This window comes from Manis javanica, chromosome 8 (genome assembly GCF_040802235.1).
Source record: "Manis javanica isolate MJ-LG chromosome 8, MJ_LKY, whole genome shotgun sequence".
Taxonomy (NCBI): domain Eukaryota; kingdom Metazoa; phylum Chordata; class Mammalia; order Pholidota; family Manidae; genus Manis; species Manis javanica.
Window position 1 is genome coordinate 81,568,038 of NC_133163.1, and position 22,990 is coordinate 81,591,027.

Consider the following 22,990-nt stretch of genomic DNA (forward strand, 5'->3'; position numbering starts at 1 on the left):
CCACTGGGCTGTGACCTGTGTTGTATCTGTCCAGCTGTTATGTCCCTGTCCCTTTAAGACTTTCAAAAAGCACTCACTTTTTTTCGTCACAGGGGCATCAGCTTCGGAACCCACTGAGAGGTCTTGCTGCCCTATTTCCCTAGTTTCCAGCCCTCCACGCATGCACTGTGTCTGCGCTCTTTTGTGGGTGGCTAGGGCTGGGTGTTTAGCAGTCCTGGGCTCCCTCTCCCTCCCGCCGGGACCTGGGGGGAGGTGTGCTCGGGTCCCACAGGGCCGGGGCTTGTATCTTACCCCTTTCACCAGGCGCTGGGTTCTCGCACGTGTGGATGTAGTCTGGCTGTTGTCCTGTGTCTTCTGGTCTCTCTTTTAGGATTAGTTGTATTGTATTTTCAAAAATATATATGTTTTTGGGAGGAGATTCCCACTGTCCTGCTCACGCCGCCATGTTGGCTCCGTAACTGTCAGAAATTTGGATTTAAACAAATTGCTAAGGTGATTCTTAACCCAGAAAGTACGAGAAGTTTTTTCTAAGTATACATAAAAACGTACTTTATGATAAAGAAAACATTCCAAAACAGTGGGGAAAAGTGTTAGGCCTTTTCAGCAAATGTTTTTAGAAAAAAAATGAGATATGCTACCACCTTTTGGCCAGTGTGAATATTGCTGCTTTGAACATGGTGTACAAATATATGTTTGAATTCTACATTTCCTCCCTACTTTTGAACTTGCTTGGGAAGGTGAGGGCAGCTTAGATTTGTCAAGTGGGAAGGGCCTGAGAGAACTTGTGTGTACCAGGGCCTCTCCTAAAATGCAGGTTCTGCATCCCAGTTCAAGACTCTATATTTAACCACAATTTAAAAAAAGTTGAGACAAGCTATAGGCCCCTTAAGTAGACAAATATTTATTTCAGAGGTATTTTTAGGTGGTATTTTAAAAAATAAATCTCATTTTTAAGAAAAAAAGCTGAATTTTGAACAGATCTTGCAATGAAGCATCAATGGACAATGATCATGTAATAATTATATAGCCTCAGCCACAAAAGGAAAAACTAGAATTATATTTTCCAACTGGTAATATAATTGACCCTCGAACAGTGTGTGGGTTAGGGGTGCCGACCACCATGCAGTCAAAAACTGTGTATAACTTTTGACTCTCCCAAAACTGAACTACTAATAGCCTACTCTTGACTGGTAGCCCTATGGATAACATAACCAGTCAATAACACATATTTTCCTTATTATATGTCTCAAATACTGTATTCTTAAAATTAAAAGGAAACTAGAGAAAGGAAAATATTTTTCAAATTGTCATCAATTTCCAAAAACCTTTCCAATATATTTATCGAAAAGAACTTGTTATAAGTGGACCCATGCAGTTAGTTCAAACCCGTGTTGTTCAAGGGTCAACTGTAATAGCTAACAATTTCAATGTTGGTGAGTGTGTGATAAGGTAGCCAGTCACACATTTCTGATTAGAGTGAAAAATTTTGGGGGCAGAGCCAAGATGGCGGCATGAGTAGGACAGTGGGAATCTCCTCCCAAAAACATATATATTTTTGAAAATAAAACAAATACAACTATCCCTAAAAGAGAGACCAGAAAACACAGGACAACAGACAGACTACATCCACACCTGCGAGAACCCAGCGCCTGTTGAAAGGGGTAAGATACAAGCCCCGGCCCAGCGGGACCTGAGGCCCCTCACCGCAGCTTCTTGTGGGAGGAGAGGAGTCGGAGTGGGGAGGAAGGAAGATCCCAGGACTGCTAAACACCCAGCCCCAGCCACCCACAAAAGAGCGCAGACACAGTGCATGCGTGGAGGGCTGGAAACTAGGGAAATAGGGCAGCAAGACCTCTCAGTGGGTTCCGAAGCTGATGCCCCTGTGACGAAGAAAAGTGAGTGCTTTTTGAAAGTCTTAAAGGGACAGGGACATAACAGCTGGACAGATACAACACAGGTCACAGCCCAGTGGCTGGAAATCACAGGGAAAACCAGGCACACTAACCCCCTGGGCAACAGCTCTGAGACCCCTCATGGAGGAGGAGGAATAAGATGGGAGAGAAATAAAGAATCATCAGACCGTGTTTATAATAGCTCTATAAGCGAGTTAAGTTAGACAGTAAGATAGTAAAGAAGCTAACCTTGAACCTTTGGTAACCACGAATCTAAAGCCTGCAATGGCAATAAGTACATATCTTTCAATAGTCATCCTAAATGTAAATGTAAATGTAAATGAATGCACCAATCAAAAGACACAGAGTAATAGAATGGATAAAAAAGCAAGACCCATCCATATGCTGCTTACAAGAGACTCACCTCAAACCCAAAGACATGCACAGGCTTAAAGTCAAGGGATGGAAAAAGATATTTCATGCAAAAAACAAAGAGAAAAAAGCAGGTGTTGCAATACTAGTATCAGACAAAACAGACTTCAAAATAAAGAAAGTAACAAAAGACAAAGAAGGACATTACATAATGATAAAGGGCTCAGTCCAACAAGAGGATATAACCATTATAAATATCTATGCACCCAATACAGGAGCACCAACATACGTGAAACAAATACTAACAGAACTAAAGGAGGAAATAGAATGCAATGCATTCATTCTGGGAGACTTCAACACACCACTCACTCCAAAGGACACCAGACAGAAAGTAAGGACACAGAGGCACTGAACAACACACTAGAACAGATGGACCTAATAGACATCTACAGAACTCTACATCCAAAAGCAACAGGATACACATTCTTCTCAAGTGCACATGGAACATTCTCCAGAATAGACCACATACTAGGCCACAAAAAGAGCCTCAGTAAATTCCAAAAGATTGAAATCCTACCAACCAACTTTTCAGACCACAAAGGCATAAAACTAGAAATAAACTGTACTAAGAAAGCAAAAAGGCTCACAAATACATGGAGGCTTAACAGTATGCTCTTAAATAATCAATGGATCAATGACCAAATTAAAATGGGGATCCAGCAATGTATGGAAATAAATGACGACAACAACAACACAAAGCCCCACTACTGTGGGAGACAGCAAAAGCAGTCTTAAGAGGAAAGTATATAGCAATCCAGGCATATTTAAAGAAGGAAGAACAATCCCAAATGAATGGTCTAATGACACAATTATAGAAATTGGAAAAAGAAGAACAAATGAGGCCTAAGGGCAACAAAAGGAGGGACATAATAAAGATCAGAGAAGAAATAAATAAAATTTAGAAGAATAAAACAATAGCAAAAATCAATGAAACCAAGAGCTGGTTCTTTGAGAAAATAAACAAAATAGATAAGCCTCTAGCCAGACTTATTAAACAGAAAAGGGAGTCAACACACATCAACAGAATCAGAAACGAGAAAGGAAAAATCACGACAGACCCCACAGAAATACAAAGAATTATTAGTGAGTACTATGAAAACCTATATGCTAACAAGCTGGGAAACCTAGGAGAAATGGACAACTTCCTAGAAAAATACAACCTTCTAAGACTGACCCAGAAAGAAACAGAAAATCTAAACAGACCAATTACCAGCAACGAAATTGAAGTGGTAATCAAAAAACTACCGAAGAACAAAACCCCCAGGCCAGATGGATTTACCTCGGAATTTTACCAGACATACAGGGAAGACATAATACCCATTCTCCTTAAAGTTTTCCAAAAAATAGGAGAGGAGGGGATACTCCCAAACTCATTCTATGAAGCCAACATCACCCTAATACCAAAACCAGGCAAAGACCCCACCAAAAAGAAAATTACACACCAATATCCCTGATGAACGTAGATGCAAAAATACTCAACAAAATATTAGCAAACCGAATTCAAAAATACATCAAAAGGATTGTACACCATGACCAAGTGGGATTCATCCCAGGGATGCAAGGATGGTACAACATTTGAAAATCCATCAACATCATCCATCATACAAGCAAAAAGAAGGACAAAAATCACATGATCATCTCCATAGATGCTGAAAAAGCATTCGACAAAATAAAAACTCTCAACAAAATGGGTATAGAGGGCAAGTACCTAAACATAATAAAGGCCATATATGAGAAACCCACAGCCAACATCATACTGAACAGCGAGAAGCTGAAAGCTTTTCCTCTGCGATCAGGAACAAGACAGGGATGCCCACTCTCCCCACTGTTATTCACCATAGTACTTACTGGAGGTCCTAGCCACGGCTATTAGACAAAACAAAGAAATACAAGGAATCCACATTGGTAAACAAGAAGTTAAACTGTCACTATTTGCAGATGACATGATCTTGTACATAAAAAACCCTAAAGACTCCACTCTGAAACTACTAGAGCTAATATCAGAATTCAGCAAAGTTGCAGTATCCAAAATTAACACACAGAAATCTGTGGGTCTCCTATACACTAACAATAAACTAACAGAAAGACAAATCAGGAAGACAATTCCATTCACAATAGCATCAAAAAGAATAAAATACCTCGAGTGAAAAAATTTTTTATAACATAAAAAATATACAAATAATATTAAACAAAATGTATATAAATAATATAAAGTAATAAAAAGCTTTGAAAAGCTGATATCCACCCCACAAGTTTTAACTTTTAACAACAATTCTAAGCAGAAATAATTTATATGGAAATGTGGACAGCAAGTTTTACTTAACAGAGGCAAAAACTAGAAATTTGAAAATATAAATAACCCCAAATTAAGGGAAAGGATAAGTCAAGCCCGAAATGTTCATAGAAATGACAAAAACACTACAACAATAATAACTATTACAATAAGAGCTAACATTTGAGATAGTCAGGATTCTGTATTCATAGAATTATATATTCTTAGACTGAATTATTTTCCAGAATTTCCACATACACTAATCAATGACATTTTAGAGTCATCCAATGTTTTTAATATAATAATAGTAGTGGGACTATCTGGTGACAAGTGACAGAGGGACCAAACAAGTGAACTTATCCACTGGAGGAACGACAATGACTTACAGAAGACAAATCCCAGAGGCACAGCAGGGTTAAGAAATGAAGTTCTTCACTAGACTCCTGTTTTCTCCTGTCTCTTTCCTCACTCTGCTTTCTATGCTAACTTCATTCCCATGCAGATCTCTCCATGTAATGGCAGGGAAAATCATTGTCACCTTTATTGCTCATATTATCTAGGGTCACAGTAGGAATCCAACACAGAAAATAACTTCCTGATTGGCCTTGTATCTGTCACAGGAATGAATCCAGGGATGTGGGGTCTTCTGATTGGCCAATCTGAAGTTCTTGCTTGCCCTTCTTTGAGAAGTAAAGGCAAAACCACACATGAAAACCCCAGCCGAATTTCAATTGCTGACAGAAGAAATTGCCTACAACACAAAAAAAAGAATGGAGACCAAATATGAAAGTAGCAAATGTCCATTATAAATGGCTGGGGAAAAATTGAAACACTAAATTATATCTACAATGTAATCCCGATTAATGGAAATATAGATTACATGCTGGGGGAGAGAACACCAAAACAAAACCTTAACAAACTTACTTCTGAATGGTTGATTTTAAACATTTTTGTCTTTGAAGTTGCCTATTTTTCAAGTTTAAGATAAGTAACTCCAAAGGAATATTACTTAAGTGAATTTGTAAGATTGGGTTTGGCCATGTTCTTAAATAATTAGGGCTCATTTCTCAGAATGCCACATTTTGATATCAATGGACTTCCAATAGTAGAATATTTCCACAATTTTGGAGCTAGTAAGGGATGTCTTTATTAAACAAAACAGGCATAGAGCAAATTATTGAAAGACTTGCTGACACACACCAGGACTGAATTACATACCCATACACACGGATACACAGAAAAGCTCACCAAAAACAAATAATAATAATCTCCAATGGCAAAAGACACAAAAAAATAAATTTCAAAAACCAACATCTTGGAAAAAATGCTTTCAAAACATGGGCAGTATGAAATGGCTTCTCACGCTCAGATGCAAGAAAAGTGTGAACTTACTCTCTAAATCTAACATATCTGCATCAAAACCCCAACTGTCAAGGGTGGCAGCAAAATTTGCCTTACTTATTTTAGGTGCCTTCCACCTTTCTTACATAATTAGAAGAATCACAGTATCTGAATCTGTCCTCCTGATGCAGAAAGTTCAGCTCTTTGTACGTGGGTGTCGGATGGCATCATCACAGTTCCTCTTTCTGTTAAACATTGTCAATCCTGAACCTGCTGTTGTTTTTTTCTCACCTGCCAGGTGGGTAAAAATTTTTTATAATTTCACACAAAAGCCATTACCATCCCTTTGAGCCATCAAGACCCCAAAGTACGACAACCACCTGTGTTAAAGAAATAAGGAATTTCTCTTTCTTTTCCAATATTCTAATGCAATAAAAACAAAATGCCAGTTTATGCCTTAATGAAGTATCCTTATTTCCTATAAAATCTACACTCAACCATGTGTTCTTAACTTTTGCATCACTGAAACTGCAGATGCTCATCATGACTGCAACTCTGCCATGATATATCTACTTTCCCACTAGAAAGGCAAGGAGAGGACATTTAGCTTCATAAATTAGTAGGGAGCCTGTTTAGACAAAAATACTTTAAACTTGGTTTTAAAATGAAAAAATTAAAAAGGACTAATATCATTTCTAGTCAAGATGGCACAATATGCACCTGATTTACCCTCCCACTGAAACAATTTAAAAAACTGACAAAAGACTGGAAAAATCATTTTTGAGACACTGAACATCAAGAAACAAAACACACTCATGATTGAGAAACATTGAGAATCCTACAATTCTCTCAGCTTAATGTCTTGAGAGAGATTTCAGGCACAAGTGAAGGGGGGAGGGTGAAGTTAGGAAGAGCTTGAGGACTACCTGAGTAGAGGAGATAGAACGAAGGAAATGAGGAGAATAAGGAAGCGTGAGTCCATAGAACAAAGTGCCAGAGAGGAGAGAGTTGCCTGGAGGCAGAACTTGGAGATCTGCCAAAGGCTCCCATCAAGTACTCAGTGGAGTTGCTTATCAGAGTGTGGGAGAAATTCACCTGAGGCTGGGGAAAGATCTTGCTAGAAAGATAGGGAATAGTGCCTACTCCCTCTAGCCAGTCAAAATTCATGGAGTGAAGCTGGGAGAGCCCAGCAACAGCAACAAAAATTTATGGGGCATTAGGTAGAGTGCTCAGAAGGTTTTTGCCACAGTAGTGGGGAATAATTAGCCCTAGGTTGTTACTGCTCTGGACCTACCTAACAAATGAAAAGATGCAGCTGGTTCCAAATAGTTAATTTGTATCCCAGAAAAAAGTTCAAGATTTACAGAAATGCAAAAGTACCCACATAAGGTAATCTAACAAGGCAAAATTCGCAACATCTCACATCCAATCAAAGGTTACTAAGCATGAAAAGAAGCAAGAAAACACAAACCATAATGAGGAGAATAATCAGTCAATTGAAATGACCCAGAACAGGCACAGAAAAAGAACAAAAAAATAATTATTATAACTATTGTTAGGGTCCGGGCTTCCGAGGCTTCTCCAGAGAACAAACCACACAGGCATAGAGATGTAAATTCAAGCAAAGTCTTTATTCAGCCAGCTAGCTGGGGTCCAAGTGTCAGCCCGATGCAGCGGGTCTCAACAAGGACCCCAAGCACTCAAAGCCAAGGGTTTATATAGCATTTTCAAAACACTTAACTCATAGTAATTTTCCACAGCTGCACATTATTCTTGCAAGACATACATCCTGGGGTTAGGCAAGAGCAAGATAAGACCACTCCTCAATTGTCAGGGAGGTTCTGCACGATAAGCTTGGTATGTAAGATTAGCTGACCAAGGTTAGCTGACTAAAGGCCACAGCTGCCCACCACCTGGTGTTCATGATTGACTTGTTTTTCAAGGCCTTACCCAGTTCCAGTTTTTCTTTCTAAGTCACATACTCAGAAAATGGCTTCTAGGCCTTTAAGATGGCTATGCTTATGCTAACCTATTTCTATTCTTACATTCCCCTCTTCTTCTTGTATCTATTTCAATCATGAAATTAGGGGTCATCTGTTTGGTTAACACTCTTCTGATAGTTCTGTCTCAACACTATGATTTGCATGGTGCTAATGCGTTCTTTGATAAAGGTAACACATGGAGTGACTCCGGTTTGGCAGGCCTACTACTTGTTAGAATAAGCTGGGGTGGTGCTGATTACTTCTGTCCTGTTGCAGAGGGAGGTGTAAGTTTTAGGAACTCTCTCAATGCAGGTTCTTTGCCTACTTACAGAGGATAAACTGAGTCTTGGTCTTTGTCTCATTCTCTCTTCTACAGATAGGGACTCTAGCTGCTGCTAGGGAAAAGGGGCGATGACCGCTCTGGCTGCTTCGTGCTGAGCAACTCACTGAGACTTTAAGCATGAGAAACTGCTTTGATCTTTCAACATTAAGAGCAGACTAACAGTTAAAGAAAACTGTTTAACTGGAAACGAGATTCTAATTTTGCTGTGCACTTGATATCAAGACTCACTTGCTTTAATTTCACTAGGCACGACTATATCTGTAAGAATATAGTAATTTATTCTTCATTTGCCCCATGGTCCCAAGCACATAAGCCGGTGAGAATTATGCCTGGGCTTGACTGTGGCTTGACTGGGTTTATCTCATCTTATCTCTAAACATCCTGACCCTCCCCCCAAAGCAACAGGCTGAGTGGATCTTCCACAACAAAAGGCACCACGCTGTTTTCTCTCTTTAAATAAATAACTGTACTTTAGAACAAAGTTACTTTCTTTTATCACAAAACACATTCTTTAGCATGCAGAAGAGTTTTCATTCTTTATACTTTTTCTTATTAAAACATACATCTTTTAGCATAGAGAAATGTTTTCTTTATTACTTTAAGTAGTTTTAATTAGAACTTAAAACCATTAGAAACTTTAATTTCCAGTGAACACTGAGAAGTAGGCTATTGTAAATTGTTAAACTAACATTCTTTAGATTGACAAATTTATGAACACATTTTATAATTTCTGTAACCATGAGCTTTACAGCACAATCTCTCATAGAGTATATCTTCTTAACTTAGCAAAACTTTAAGGTTTTAGGTTACTACAAAGATTCGCAGGCAGTAGGTAGGTATACACACTGTAACACACAATTAAAAAGGTGTTCACTTGCCACAGTCATTTAGTTCACTCATTCGTAACAACTATTCTAGATTACTTAAAAGACCTTTACTGAATATTAGACAAAGCCAAGCCTTTAAGCATCTTATTCTTAAAAGATTTAGCAGATAACATGACTTAAATGACCTCAGGTAAATTTAGGCAGCTGATAACCACAAGGACATGCCCGCCTCAGGCAAACTCAAATTAGCATTAATGCTTAACACTTTTTATCAGGTTTTCTGGAAGTTTTAGAATACCCAATTTTCACAAGCGCTTGTCTTTAAATCAATTTCATTAATACCATCCGGAGGTAGAAAGATATATTCATTTACACACTTAGGGGATCGTCTGAGTCTGTCCCATGGTGAGAAAGAAGAAGGAAAAAGAATATGAGGAAGACAAAGGTGAAGGATGAAGATGCCACTTCAAACAAAATGACTGTTGTATGTGCTTGTGAACGAGTGCCTGTTGTTGCAGTTTTCCTTCCACGGGGGACGCGAATTTATCTGGGATTCATGGCTGTGACCGCCTTATCCTGTCACGGGAGTCTTCTAGCAGTGGGAGCCCTAATGGCTCTTAATTGCCTGACCCGTGCCCGTGGGGAATGATGTAGTGGCAGAAAGGAGGAACGGAGAGAGCAGGAGAACCTTAGAACAAGGAAACTTAAAATGAGAAGCACAAAAAATATATAAACCGAAACCAAAACACAGTAAAACAATCAATGATAACACCAAGCACACACACCACATCTGATCACACTCGTTCGGACTGGTCCTTCTCTCACTCTGGTGCGCACCACACTCACCACTTTCAGGGTCCTCAAAAACTCGTAATTCTCCCGAAGGGCGTCCACTCAGACTGCCGCAGGGTGACGAGCTTGATCTTTTCCTCCTCGGGCGCCAGTTTTCTGCTGATCGGATTTGCCTTCCTAAGGCCGAGTCACTCAGACCCTAGGGCCAGGATTGGTTACCTGGGCTTTTACCCAGGGTCGCTAACCTGGGGGGCGGGACTACCAGCCCGGACTTCCTCACTTGGGACCACTAACCCGAGACCATACACGGGATGGCGACTCCCGCTTTATAATGGATTTATGCAGACACGAGGGGGCGACCCTCGAATTACACTGCCCCGTCCAGACAATTAGACCTTGCCTCCAGCTGTCCTTTGTTCTCAGGGAAGCCGCTCGTATCCCGGACGAGGACCCAAATGTTAGGGTCCGGGCTTCCGAGGCTTCTCCAGAGAACAAACTACACAGACATAGAGATGTAAATTCAAGCAAAGTCTTTATTCAGCCAGCTAGCTGGGGTCCAAGTGTCAGCCTGATGCAGCGGGTCTCAACAAGGACCCCAAGCACTCAAAGCCAAGGGTTTATATAGCATTTTCAAAACACTTAACTCATAGTAATTTTCCACAGCTGCACATTATTCTTGCAAGACATACATCCTGGGGTTAGGCAAGAGCAAGATAAGACCACTCCTCAATTGTCAGGGAGGTTCTGCACGATAAGCTTGGTATGTAAGATTAGCTGACCAAGGTTAGCTGACTAAAGGCCACAGCTGCCCACCACCTGGTGTTCATGATTGACTTGTTTTTCAAGGCCTTACCCAGTTCCAGTTTTTCTTTCTAAGTCACATACTCAGAAAATGGCTTCTAGGCCTTTAAGATGGCTATGCTTATGCTAACCTATTTCTATTCTTACACTATATTCTGTATTTGTAAAAAGTTAAGCAGATTCATGGACAATAAGGTGAAAAATGCCAAACTGTTAAAGATAAGAACTATAATGTCTGAGATGAAAAATAAACTGGATAAGATTAATGGCAGATGAGACACTGCAGAAGAGAGATTAGCAAATTTGAAGGCAATAGAAACTATATAAATGAAACACAGAAAAACAAAACAAACAGTGAAAAGAACATAACAAGTTGTAGAAGGAATTCAAGTGACCTCAGATGGAAAAACTGAGTCCCTGAAGAAGAGAAGAAGAATGGGATAAACATTGGAAGAAATAATGGCCCCAAACTTTCAAAACCTGATGAAAAGTATAATTCACAAATCCAGAAGAGCTCAACAAACCTCAAGCACAAATATATGAAAAAAACAATAGCACATAATGAAGAGAAAACCATAGGAACAGCCTCAGAAAAAGAGACACACTGTGACTAGAAAAACAAAGATGAGGTGACATTAGATTGTCTGAAACAAAACTAGTAAGAATACAGTGGGAAAACACTATTAAAGTACTCAAAGGAAGAAAACTGTCTATGTAGAAATTATATACCTGGCAAAAATATCTTTAAAATCTAAGGCAAAACAGAAACATTCTCAGATTGCAAAGCTTAAATAATTATTACCAGCAAACTCACACTACAAGGAATGTTAAGGGAAAGCCAAACAGACAGAGGGAAAATGATACCAGATGGAAATCTGCATTTACACAAACAAATGGGGAACATTGCAAATTGGGAAAATAAATATAATTTTTTTCTTATTATTTAAATTTACTTAATGTATAATTGACTTTAAACCAAAATAGTAATAATGTATAGTGGGATTTATATCATATTTCAAAGTAAAATGCATGAATGACAACAGAAGCATAAAATCTGAGAAGAGAGATATAAATATATTATGAGGTTCTTATACTATAAATGAAGTAGCAATATCAATTGAAAGTAGGCTATGATAAATTGAAGATATGTACTATAAATCCAGATGCAACCACTGGATCAACAAAACAGCTACAGGGAAACGAGTCAACAAAGGAGATAAAAAATGGATCATAAAAAGAATTATGAACCCAAATGAAAGCTCGAAAAATCAGAAAAAGGGAACAAAGAATAGAAGGGACAAACAAAATAAATATCAAGGCATTACACTCAAACTAACCAAATAAGTAGTCTTGTTAAATGTAAATGGTCTCAGCACACCAATTAAATGTCAGTGATTGATGGGATTTAAAAAACCCGACTCAACTATACACTGTCTTCAAGAAATGAGCATTATATGAAGACACAAAAAGGTTAACAGTAAAGAATGTGAAAACACACACCATGCTAATGCTAGTCAAAAGAAAGCTAGAGTGGCTATACCAATATCAGACAAATTAGATTTCAGAACAAAAAGTATTACCAAATGGTAATTTGGGTAATTTTCAAATGATAAGAGTCATTTCCAAATGATAAGGGAGTCAATTAATCAACAGATCATAATAATCCTAAAGGTTTATATCACTAAAAATGGGGCTTCAAATTACATGAAGCAAACACAGAAAGAACTGTAAGGAGAAATGAACAAATCCATAATTATAGTCTGAGATTTCAATTTCCATTTCTCAATAAAACTGATAGATCAAGTAGGTAGAAAACCAGCAAGAATATTGACGACCTGAACAAAATCATCAACCAACTTACTCAAACTGACATTTATAGAACACTCCACTCAATAGCAGTATGTATGTTCTTTTCAAATGCACCTGGAACATTTACCAGGATATACCATATTTTCTGCCTTTAAACTAGTCTTGAATTTCAAAGGATTTAAGCTAAACAAAATATATTCTCTGACAATAGTATTACGTTAGAAGTGAATAAAAGAAAGACCCCTCAGGAATCTCAAAATATTTGGAAACTAAAAAAGACAATTCTAAATAACCCATAGGACAAACATGAAATCCAAAGGGAAATTAGAAAATATTTTGACCTGAATATTGTTGAAAACAGTAACATAGCATAGAGAAATTTGTGGGATGCTCTTAAAACAGTATTGAGGAGAAAAGCAAGAAGCACTGAACATCTGTCCTAGATACAAAGCTTGTATCCAGAAAACACAACCATAAAAATACAAATAATCTGGTTAAAAAATGGAAGGAAAGTACAGTATAGAGAATATAGTCAATAATATCTTTGTATGTTACAAGATGGCAACTATACTTATGTAGTTTATAATGTATAGTTTAACAATGTATATAATTTATATACATAATACGTACATAATTTAGTTAGGCATATAATTGTTGAATCACTATTGTGTATCAATATCATTTCAAAAAAATACAAATAATCCAATTAAAAAATAGGCACAATATTTTAAAGACACTTCAATATAGAAGATATACGGGCAGCAAATAAGCACATGGAAAAGATGCTTGCTATCATTAGTGATTAGGGAAATGCAACTTAAAACCACAATGAGATACTGCTACCTAGTATTAGAATTGCTAAAATTAAAATGACTGATCTTACCAAGTGTTGGTAAGGATATTGATGAACTGGATTTCTCATATACTGCTAGTGAGAATGTAAAATGATACAACCAAAACTGGAAACAATTTGGCAGTTTTTTTAGAAAGGTTAACATACATCTGCCATATGATTCAACTAGGTTTTACTCAAGAGAAAAGCATGAATTTTCAAAGCTTTATTTGTAATCTCCAAAAACTAGAATCAACCCAAATTTCCATCATCAGGTAAGTGGTATATCAATTTAATGAAATACCACTCAGCCACATAAAGCAATGAACTATTGATAGATACAATAGCATAGATGAATCTCAAACTAACAGAGTGAAAGAAGCTAGACAAAAAATAGCACATAGTGTATGATTCCCTTTGTATAAAATTCTAGAAAACAAATTAATCTGTAGTGAAAAGAAAAATCAGTAGTTGCTTGAAGTTTGGGGTGGAGACAGGTGGGAGAGAAGAATAACATGATAATTTTTAGGTATTGGGTATGTTCACTATTTTGATTTAGGTTGTGATTTAATGGGCATACACATATCAAAACTTATGAAATGAAACAGTTTAAATATGTGCAGTTTATTGTGCAGCAATTACACCTCAAACTATTTAAAGAGTTAAAATATGAAGTCATGTAACAATTCCCAGGTGATGATTTGCTGATCATTTGCCACAGGCTTAGAATTTCCAACTTGGAAGTCTTTTGCCAGAGAGAGAAAACCACTTGGGCCAACAGAGGTTGGGGAGTTGAAACAGGGATCACCATCTATACTGTAGTGAGTTTGAGGATTTTGGGGTCCAACAAAGGCAGCAACACATGGTAGGCTGATCTTGGTGATCCTTGGCAGGTTTGCACGTGGGTGAAGCCCCTCACAGCAGGAGACCCCCAGAGATATTGGGTGGGGGCCTCACCCAGAAATGGTGGCAAGCGAACTCTCGGGCTAGGGGATTAAGAGAGGGGGCTTAGGTGTCCAGATGGTGTCACTCAGCAGAACGAAGGGAAGTCGCTGGGCCATAGAGCTCTGAAAGGCAGCAGCTTGTTGTTTTTTATAGCTACAGGGTTTATTTTAACTACAGCTAGCAGATGTTGGGTGCAGTTTTATGGGCTATGCAAAGCAGGCAGGCTCTATATGGCTAAAAATCTACTTACTTGGCCTATATTTAAAACAATTGGATGGGTAAAAATTTGAATTTGACACTGGTGAGCTCTTGAGCGTATGGGTCCCACCTGCTATAAATAACATACAGTCCATATAAAGGGACCATCTTTGGCTCATTTATATAACAAGAACCGCCCTCAGCCTGGAGCTGTGGTGGTCAGACGTGGGTGGGCGGGGCTGGCCAGTCCACAGTAGCTGTGGTGGTCCTGGCGCAGCGGCAGTGTTCAGCATTCACCATGCTGGCCTGTCGGGAGCCAGTCCGAACCATCAGCCGATGACGCAGTCTGGGCAGTTGGATGGAAGGGACTGCACAGCGGCCTTCCCAGAGGAGCAATCCCGATATCCCTCCTGCTCAAAATGTCCCTCCTTATAAATTTGCTTATTTCAGTTTCAAGTCAAGCTGCCCCTTCTGGGAAGAGGCCATATCCAACTCTCCCTGAAAATTTTAGGTGCTAGCTATAAAAGAAGTTGGAAAAAACCACTCCTGCCGCTGTGACTACCCCTGATGATGGGAGAGTAAAACCCTATGTGTATTAGATCCAAATTTATGGGGGAAAAAGATATTGAAGAATATGGACGATTTGCCTGAGTTGAGGTCCCCTTTCCCCACCCCTACGTGGCCTCCAAATGGCATATTCAATGATTATGGTGATAGATGGGTACAGAAAACAAATGGTACTCTTTGGCTAGCCTGGCAAACTATAAAACAAATGAGAACAGGGCATTGCCTGCCTCCAGATCAGAAAGATCTCCGTTGTAAGTTTTACTGTGAATGGTTCCGAGGCATGCTCCATAAAATTTGCCCCTGCCCGCCAAAAGGTCATCGTGTCCCTTTGAAGAAGGCCTTTTTCTTTCCTACCGAAGATGAAGAATAAGGGTATAACTATGAAAATATGAGGGCTCTATATAAAGACAATAGAATAGTGAACTTTAATCATCTGTAAAGAAACCAAGAGTCTGGCACCTACCTAACCTTTGTAAGATTTTCTGACCACAACTAGGAACAAGGCTTACTTAGAAACAAGTTGACTGCTAAGAGATGCCAAGTGATTTAATCTCATTTTCCAAACTCATGTAACCATGCTGTGTGTCAGTTAAATGATTAATATCTGTACTTTGCTTTATACAATCAAAGAGTATATAAACAGGCTGCTATTTTTCATTAAAGGCCAGCTTAGCATCTTTGCTAGCGTCTGTGTCCTCACTCATTCACCAATGCCATCCATCCTTTGAGGACTCCTGGACCTGTTGGAGCTGGACTTTGGCACTGGCCCACTTCTCTGTTAGCACCTGTCCTGATGAGGGGGTTTTGCTCTGTGGGGATGAGGAGGGCAATCGACGATGTCAGACACATCCTGTCACAGTGGCCTCTACTGTTCGCAGCCCTGCAGGCCCCTGTGCAGATCCTCGAGTGGCCCCAGCCCTGGGTGCTCGGCCAGACAGAGACCAAGGCCATGGTTGCACAGTGGTGGCCAGCCTCACCTTTACTGCCTCACTGCTCTGGTGGCCTCCAACATCGTGGCCATCTGGAAGGACAGGAGCCCCAAGCAGGCACACCTGCCTTTATTGCAAAGTACCAGTGAAGCAACTTATTCAGCTAATAATGGGGATCTTTTTATCAGTGAATATTTTTTTTTATTAGTGAATATTTTTATTAAACTCTCTAGTATATTAAACAAAGTGATTTTTTCTAATAGAAAAAAAATCCACAGGACCCCTCTGAGCTTGGGGTCCATTCCTAGTACCGTTCTCTTCTACTCAAATCTTACCTATTTTTAATAGATCATCCATCAAGTTTAAGATTTTAGTTCTTCTTTTACAGCTGCCTGCACTGATCATTTCAGACAAGAGAGATATGTTCCTTTCAAGATACTACATTATTGTCCTGTATCTGATACCTCATATCACAAGGGTACATTTCTTTTATTTACGTTTTTCACCATGGTCACTGGTACAGTGCCTACACATGGAAGTCTCTCAGTGCCTTGCCTGTAAGTATCTTCTACTCACTAACCACTCTGTTATTAACCTGCCCCCATAATACACCATCTCACTGTAAGCACATTACATTTCTCTCCACTAGGTCCAGATGCCTATTCAGCGACACTGGGCCAACATGAATGTGCCTCTTAACTTCCATAATGTATGGATAGGTGACTGTCTGACATGAAGAATGAAACTACACAATACAAACATATGAGGAATAGATTTTTGAGCTGTGATAAAAACAAATTTACATCAATATAATTTGCCACATGCTAAGTGGCATTCATAGCCATAATCATATTGCCTGGTCAATGGCACAAGAGGGAGCACTTCACAAAAATGGTTACAATGAGTATGATTTTTATAAAGATAGCTGAGCAATTCTGGAGTTTTCTAAGGGAAGATGAGAGGGAATTTAGTAGACTAGGGAGCTGCTCGGAGGCACCCCCACCCCCACCCATACTTAAAGAGCTTGATGTGTACCTAGGGTGAGCCCAGAAATTCATGCTGTTCTTGTCCTTTCTACCTGGGCAGCTCAGTGCCATGTGCTCCATGAGCCCTGGATCAACAGGTTGCTGCACAGGGGCTGAAGCAGGACAGACTGAATACTGGCCTTTGAGTAGAAGTATTATGTGTGTCCTGGCTCCAGAAATCTGTCTAACTTGTCACTGGACACCTGAACAGTGAGTTTGAATGCGAGACACATAGAGAAGAACACATAAAGTTAAATGGTTCAAAGCCTGAAAGGAAAATAGCAGAAACCATGGCAGGATGCAAAAGGGAGATGTGTGTTGGGGGCACAGTCTGGTCAAGAGATAAGAACATGGACATTGGATGAGGAAGGGAGAAAGGGACAGAAGGGAAAGTGCCAGAAAGGGGGAAGTAAGGATGGTCACTGTGTGGGCATGTTTCAGGAGCCCATACTTCTAGTCTTTCTCCCTCATCTTATCCTCCTCCAACTGGCCCTGCCTCCTGTGCCCAGGAGAGCCCTTAGAAGGGGCATTTCATGTGACAGGTCTGAGAGGTCAGCCCACACTCCCGTGAAGGTGAACACGGAGTTCTTGGAACAGCCTGAGCCTGGCGGACAAGGAAGGCTCCCATGAGCAGCTGAGCCCAGGGCTCTGCCAGCTCCTGCCACCCGCTCTTTGACCCTATGCAAGACAAGCCCCAAGGCGTGTATGACTTGTACTTTACTTAAATCCTTGTGCCACTGAAGAAGAAATAATAGCAATTCTCCTCTTGGAGGTTGTTCTGAGGATAAAAAAAGTGCCTGACATATTAGAAGGGCTCAAGTGTTGTTATTAATTATTGTTTTTATCTTTTAGTCCTCCTCAGGAGGTAATTATTACATGTGGTCTTGAAAAAGTTTAACATACTTTATAAACATGAAAGTCTAGGATCTAAAACAGTCCTCTTATCCAAAAACCTGCCACTCCTCTGGCTGCTGCAGGAAAAAGGGTGCATTTCATGAGTGTGCTGCCTCTCCCAACCTCTCAGCCACTGCTTTGGAACCTTGAGCCCATCTTACAGGGCAGATATGTTTGTCCCCAGATGTGCCACATGGCTGGGGAGGTCCAGGGGAAACATAGCCAGCTTATTCTAGGGCCCTGCATAGGAGGGGGATGCACTTTGAGCCAAACTGACTTGATTTGCCCCATTGCTGTCCTCAAAAGCTCTGGACACATAGGCAATGGTCATCTTAGGACTAAAATTAGAATGTTCCTTTTCTAGAAAGAGCTTGCATTTGTCTAGTGTAATGGTGTTCAAACTTTGGAGCACAAAAGCAAGCCTAACACTCTTGTAATAAAACTCATAAGCAGGCGGAGCCAAGATGACAGCTTGAGCAGAGCAGCAGAAATCTCCTCCCAAAACCATATATATTTTTGAAAATACAACAAATACAACTATTCTTAAAAGAGAGACCAGAAGAAACACGACAACAGCCAGGCTACATCTACATCTGTGAGAACCCAGCGCCTCACGAAGGGGTAAGATACAAGCTGCGGCCTGGCGGGACCCAAGCGTCACCCCTACCCCAGCTCCCCTGTGGGAGGAGAGGAGTCAGAGCAGGGAGGGAGAGGGAGCCCAGGACTGCTAAATAGCCAGCCCTAGTCTCCACACCAGGAGCATAGACACACAGTACATGGTATGCTAGATACTAGGGAAATGGAACAGTAAAACCTGCGAGCAGGTTCCTGCAGCCACGGCATCTGGGACAGAAGAAAAGCAAGTGCTTTTTGAAAGTCTTAAAGGGACAGGAGCCTCACAGCTGGATGGAAGCATCCTGGCACACTCAGCCCAGCAGCTGGGAATCCCAGGGAACTACAGGCACCCTAACCCCTGGGCAGCAGCGCAGCTCTGAGGGCCCTCAGGGTGATAAACAGCCTCCTGCCCATTCCCCCTCTGGTGTGGTCCTGCCATAGCAGAGCAGTAGCCTGAGGCTGGCCATTCCCACAGCAGTCATGCAGAGCCTCCTCCTCAGCTGCCTGGGCAAGAATCAGAGACACCATCTGCATACAGCTGCCCAGCACAAGCCATTAGGGGTTGCCATTCTCCCAGGAGAGGAAGGCGAGGAGCAAGCAGGAAAGGACTTTGTTCTCCCAGCTGACACATGTGCCAACTATCCACGACTACCTCTATCACCATGAAAAGGCAGAAGAATTTGATTCAGAACAGAATCACACAGACAGCCTCCCCTGAGAGGGAACCAGAGGAGATAGACTTAACCAATCTTCCTGAAAAAGAATTCAAAATAAAGGTCATAAGCATGCTGATGGACTTCTGAGAAATATGCAAGAGCTAAAGAGGGAGAATACAGAAATAAAACAATCTCTGGAAGGACTTAAAAGCAGAATGGATGAGATGCAAGGGGCCATTAATGGAACAGAAATCAGAGAACAGGAATGCAGAGAAGCTGATGAATAGAGAGATAAAAGGATCTCCAGGAATGAAAGAATATTAAGAGAAATGTGTGACCAATCCAAATGGAACAATAGTGGCATTATAGGGTACCAGAAGAAGAAGAAGAGAGAGAAAAAGGGATAGAAAGTGTATTTGAAGAAATAATTGCTGAAAACTTATGCAAACCGGGAGAGGAAATACCCACCCATAATCATCCGCACTGGGAGCATAGACACACGGTGCATGGTGTGCTGGATACTAGGGAAATGGAACAGTATGTGCACAAACCACGGAAGCACATAGAACTCACAACACAAGGGACCCAAGGAGGACAACACTAAGACACATAAAAATTAAAATGGTAAAGATCAAGGACAAGAACAGAGTATTAAAGGCAGCCAGAGAGAGAAAAAAGGTCACCTACAAAGGAAAACCCATCAGGCTATCATTAGACTTCTCAACAGAAACCTTACAGGCCAGAAGAGAATGGCATGACATATTTAATGCAATGAAACAGAAGAGCCATGAACCAAGAATAGTGTATCCAGCACGATTATCATTTAAATATGAAGGAGGGATTAAACAATTCCCAGACAAGCAAAAGTTGAGGGAATTTGCCTCCCACAAACACCTTTACATGGTATTTTAGAGGGACCACTCTAGATGGAAGCACTCCTAAGGCCAAATAGATGTCACCAGAAAAAATAAAATCACAGCAAAGAAAGCAGAACAATCAAATTCTAACTAAAGGCAAAAAATAAAATCAACCACCCACAAAAGCAGTCAAAGGAAACACAAAAGAACACAAAATAAAACACCTAACATATAAAGAATGGAGGAGGAGGAATAAAAGGGAGAGAAATAAAGGAACATCAGTCTGTGTTTACAATAGCTCAGTAAGCAAGTTAAGTTAGTAAGATGGTAAAGAAGCTAACCTTGAACCTTTGGTAACCACGAACCTAAAGCCTGCAATGGCAATAAGTACATATCTTTCAATAATCACCATAAATATAAATGGACTGAATGCACCAATCAAAAGACACAGAGTAATAGAATGGATAAAAAAGCAAGACCCATCTGTATGCTGCTTACAAAAGACTCACCTCAAACCCAAAGACATGCACATACTAAGAGTCAAGAGATGGAAAAAGATATATCATGCAAACAACAGGGAGAAAAAAGCAGGTGTAGCAATACTAGTATTAGACCAAATAGACTTCAAAACAAAGAAACTAACAAGAGATAAAGAAGGACATTACATAATGATAAAGGACTCAGTTGAACAAGAGGATATAACCATTATAAATATATATGCACCCAATACAGGAGCACCAACATACCTGAAACAAATACTAACAGAACTAAAGGAGGAAATAGAATGTAATGCATTCATTCTAGGAGACTTCAACACACCACTCACTCCAAAGGACGGATCCACCAGACAGAAAATAAGGACACAGAGGCACTGAACAACACACTAGAACAGATGGACCTAATAGACATCTACAGAACTCTACATCCAAAAGCAACAGGACACACATTCTTCTCAAGTGCACATGGAACATTCTCCAGAATAGACCACATACTAGGCCACAAAAAGAGCCTCAGTAAATTCAAAAAGATTGAAATTCTACCAACGAACTTCTCAGACCACAAAGGTATAAAACTAGAACTAAATTGTACAAAGAAAGAAAAAAGGCTCACAAACAAGTGGAGGCTTAACAACATGTTCCTAAATAATCAATGGATCAATGACCAAATCAAAATAGAGATCAAGCAATATATGGAAACAAATGACAACAACAACACAAAGCCCCAACTTCTTTGGGACGCAGTGAAAGCAGTTCTTAGAGGAAAGTATATAGCAATCCAGGCATATTTAAAGAAGGAAGAACAACTCCAAATGAATAGTCTAAAGACACAATTATCAAAATTGGAAAAAGAAGAACAAATGAGGCCTAAAGTCAGCAGAAGGAGGGACATAATAAAGATCAGAGAAGAAATGAATAAAATTGAGAAGAATAAAACAATAGAAAAAAATCAATGAAACCAAGAATCCTTACCCAGCACATTCCTCAGTATTGTTGTGCCTCCAATAGCCCCACAGAGTACCTGGCACATGGGAGCCACTTTGAGAAAAACGTTATTTTCCCCATCTCTCATTTCTTTTTCCCACTGATTCTCAATCATGGGATTTCCGTCTTTACCAGATCCTTTGGCAAGATGGTCCTGCAGAGAAAGACTCATTCCAGCTTGTTGCAGGGCGAGAAATGAAATTGTGTTTACTTCCTGGGGATTTCTGTTATTGGGTCTAACTGAGGGAAGGAGGGGCAAGAAAGGGGCAGGTAGGATTGTATGAGTTCAAAGGCGGGGACAACGTGGCACCGTGGACACTCGGCGAGCTGGAAGAAGTGTCCAGTTACTTGGCTGTGAGACTCCCCGGGACCGGGCAGCACCGCGGCTCTCTATGCTGGGAAGTGTTCCCTTGAGCCCAGACTGCTTCTCCTTCTCCTTCTTCCCCTTCCCCTCCTCCCCTTCCTCTTCCGCCCCACCCCGCCTCCTCCTCCTTCTCCTTCTTCCTTTTATTTTTTTGCTTGTTTGAAACCCTACAGCATAGATTACATTGCACTCCATAAGTTCTTTTCTTATTTTCCAGGAGTGTTGATACATGTTAGTTTTTCCTCCCTCTTATTAGGGCTGAAAATTGCTTGAGCCTGGAGCATAGTTTCTGCTTCTTCTTTTTTCCCTTCCTGTCTTTCACCCATCATCCCACCCCAACTTTCAGCTTCTTTCTATTCGGAACAGAGTCAAACGCTGAACTGTATCTGTATGTACGACAGTTTTTCAGCTGTGTTTGTTAACAACATAACATGGCTTGACTAATGTGGAAATTCCTTTAGTGAGGTCAGTGATAAAAAATTCATAATGAGAATCGCAGAAAGAATGGTTATTTAGGGTGGTAATTGTTTCTCTTGCTCTAAAAGGATCTCATTTTTTCCTTTTTTCTCTCCCACCTCTAAGAGGCCCCCTTCCCTTATACTTATATCTCCTGCCTTATTGCACTTTACCTCCTGATCGCCATTCCTTGCCCTCCAATATCTTCAATACACTATTTTTCTAAAGACATTACTTGCAATAACATTATTTCAGAAACCTTCTTCATTGAAATATTGCTTGCTGCCTGCATGAGCTAATCTAATCCACAGAGTCGACTTAGTCAAAGCTCTAACTGATCTACACCCAACCTGCTACTCGAGGCTTAACTCCCATTATTTTGGTATGAAAACCTGCTATAGTCATATCAATGTGACTCATTCTTCTCTCAGTACACCCCAGTCTGTCCTTCCATTTTTGCTCATGTCTTGAATGCCTACTCTTTTACTCCCTCTTGGTAGCCTTCAAAGCCCAATTCAGACCCCACTCTTTCTTTGACACATTTTTCTCACTTCTTAAGTCTACCAAGTCCATTTCTCACTTACCTCAACTTATCACCCACTTCTTATACCACTCATTTGACATTAATACACAAAGGCTTGTATTTTTTATTTTATCTTATTTTAAAATGTCTCATATGG